The sequence below is a fragment of the Trichechus manatus genome, unplaced genomic scaffold (genome assembly GCF_000243295.1).
Source record: "Trichechus manatus latirostris isolate Lorelei unplaced genomic scaffold, TriManLat1.0 scaffold00113, whole genome shotgun sequence".
NCBI lineage: Eukaryota > Metazoa > Chordata > Mammalia > Sirenia > Trichechidae > Trichechus > Trichechus manatus.
The window spans coordinates 1,274,482-1,277,379 of record NW_004444049.1 but is presented as its reverse complement, the minus strand read 5'-3'; the positions used below and the strand labels follow the sequence as shown (position 1 = coordinate 1,277,379).

At 57.3% G+C, this 2,898-nt stretch overlaps 1 protein-coding gene across 1 annotated transcript in view; it reads right to left on the bottom strand.

Moving 5' to 3' along the window:
• SHANK2 (SH3 and multiple ankyrin repeat domains 2) overlaps positions 1–2,898 on the bottom strand; it is a 559,307-nt gene that overhangs the window by 8,967 nt on the left and 547,442 nt on the right. The window lies entirely within an intron of this gene.

The window sequence follows — 2,898 nt, the reverse complement described above, 5'->3', positions numbered from 1 at the left end:
GGCACGAGCATCTTCCCCAGACTGCCCGCCAGCGCCATTCTCGCGGATGTTTCCAGAGCAGGCCCAAGGAGGTGGCGCTCACGTTTATTTACTAAAGAAAATGACTTGATGGATACCCTTTCATCGAAGTATTTGTATTCGAGACATCTGCGAATCCCAAGCCATCCCCGATTTCAGGGAACAGGTATTAGCAGCAGAAACTCATTCGCAGTTAACATGAAACCAAGTGTGCTCCTGTCCTGAGTTCCAACCCCAAGCAGACAGACAGCAGTCTGACCTTGGAGGTGTTAGGGAAGAACCCAAGGGCGGAAGCACTTCCGCAGGGCGAGGTTAGCTGAGGTTGCTACCCACTTAGTGAACGAATAATCGACGGAGCCACTCTGAAAGTGAGCCCTTTCCTGGGCCATCAGAACTTGTTTCCATGGAAATGGGATTTTGGCACCACTGCTCGTCTGTCATCTCGGAAAGCACGGCCAGGTCTCAATTTCCCTAGCAAAACTCATTTCTTTTCCTCAGTAGGAATTCCCTGCATCCAATTTCGAGCCTCATTTTGCCCAGGGACATTCGAAGTTCTAAATGTTTAGATGCATTTAAAAGCAGTGGGGAGACGCTGCCCTGGCTGAGAGTTCAGCGGGCTTTGACAAATCCCCGAGACGGGTAAATACCCAGGCTGTCGGAGACGGCAAGACCCAGCAAACCAGGGGCAGGCCCCACCCGGGACGTCTGTCTGTGCAGGAGCGGGGCAAGGGGTCGGAGCGCTGCTGACGCTACAGAGGACACAGTACCCAGCGGAAGGGGGGGGGCGGCCACTCGCTTGGATAAATGTCCAGGACCACTGGTGGGACACGAGCCGTCACTTTGACTCGTCCTTGTCAGTATGCTTTGCAGCTGCAGCTGACGTCCCCCGAGCGCTTCATCTGCCGGGCTCTGTCCAAAACACTTGCCTCGGTGAGGCTGTTAGATCAGAGAAGCAAAGGTGCCAAGTGCCTGAAGTTATTGACCGTCATCTCGTCCTGGGGCCTGGGGACTGTCCTATTTCTGGCTCCGAGGGCATCCCTGGCTGTGAGCAGGGAAGAAGCGGACGTGGCCCCTGGAAGCTCAGCAGTGCCAGTGACCGCCTGCTGGCTGTCCTTGCCTGTTATCAGCTGCTGGGTCACCCAAGAGCCCGGGCACTCAACTCCAGGTGTGTTCCGAAGGCCTGCGAACAGCAGCCTCTGCAGCTGGGCCTTGCAGATACTGAGTGAGACCCCTGCTTCTTCCTTCCAGGGTAACCACTGGCCCCAGCGAGAGGCCATGAGTCGAAGCCTGAGACAGCTCGGGGATGGACGTCTTCTCTGCCCCTTCCTGCTCAGTATCCTCGGCTACGCCGCTTCCCGTCTCTGCCCTGCAGTTTCCTCCTCTGCACCGTGCTGCCCGGGGAACGCGGTGCCTGGCATCTGCGGAAGGCTTCATTCAGTGTCGGCGAATATTCTTCTTGTAAGTGAGCTGAATTATCAACACACGAACAGCCTGGGGAGGCCATGCTGCTGCTATCCTCCGGAAATCCAGCAGGATTCTGCCCGGACGTCTGCTCTGAGACCCCTCTCTGCCCAGGGGCCACCTGTCAGAACCCTGGGCAGGAAAAGCCTACAGACACGTGTGACTCGGATTCCCACTCTCGTCCCAGCGCCCCAGGAGGGGGTCCACGCTGGGAATGAGTAGATTCGTGACCCATCATGGCGCAGGACCGGGCAGTGCCTTGTTCTGTTGTGCATGGGGTCACCGTGAGTCAGGGGCCGACTCGATGGCAGTGAAGAACACAACAATCCAAACGCTGCTCAGAGAGGGTGCGGCGTGGACGGGGTCCCTGGAGCCGAGGGGGGATGCCCCGGGGCGCCACTGGCCGGGAACGGTGGATTCATCTCTCCACCCTACAGTCACTCCCCTCCCCTCCTCACTGCAGCCGCTGGTGGTGAGGGGACAGAAAGCAAGGACAGCGTTCTGAAGACCTAAGCCTGGGTCCTGGCTCCCCTCCTACTGGCCGGGCACGTGGACAAGCCACCTGGCCTCTCACAGTCTCGGTTTCTCCTTCTGAAAAATGGGGGTAATGGGTGCCCACTCTCCTGCTCCCGTGGGGGTCGTAGAGACCATTCACCTCTGTAAGGGTGTTCTGTAAAAATCGTAAAACCAAGATGAGGTGTCTTCGTTGCTGTTCCTTCCACAACAGTGTAACCACTACAGTGGAACACATGTAACAACGGGACGGCTGTTGGCGCACAGCGCAAAAGGGCCAACCAGGGGGCTTGGAAGATGTCTTTGAGATTTGCCCCGAGTCAGAATCGACTCGATGGCAGCTGGGTTTTAAAAATACGTATTTGCAGGTAATCTGTGCGTACAGCTGCCAGAAACGGGGATTTTTTGCTCCCCAATTGGCGGTGCTTCCTTGAATGCCACGGCGAATGGCGGGCGTCCTGTTAGAGGACAGCGCTGTCACGTACTGCTCGCGACCAAGGCCAGCCATCAGAACTGCTCTGAAGAGGAGCGAGAGCCATGGAGTCATCTACTCATGTCCACACTGACAGGTAACAGGAGCCTGGCGATCAGCCCGCATCGCAAGACCCAGCGTGGTGGGACGGCACTCATCAGTGGATGGAGGGTTGGACTCACACGCCGGCACAGCAGGGGTGTGAAGAAAGACTTCATCAGTCGAAACGCCGAAGCCCAAGGTTAACATCAGTGGGGAAACGGAAGACAGAGTCTGCTGTTGCGCGGCGAATGTGAGATGGCCCACATCACAGGGCTAAACCCGGAGCAGCGAGTGATGGGGTAGAAAACGGGGCTGCGCTGAGCACTATGCAAAAGCTGTTGGCAGACGGTGTCCTGGACCGTTCCAGAGCACAGCATGCTCAGACGGACCCT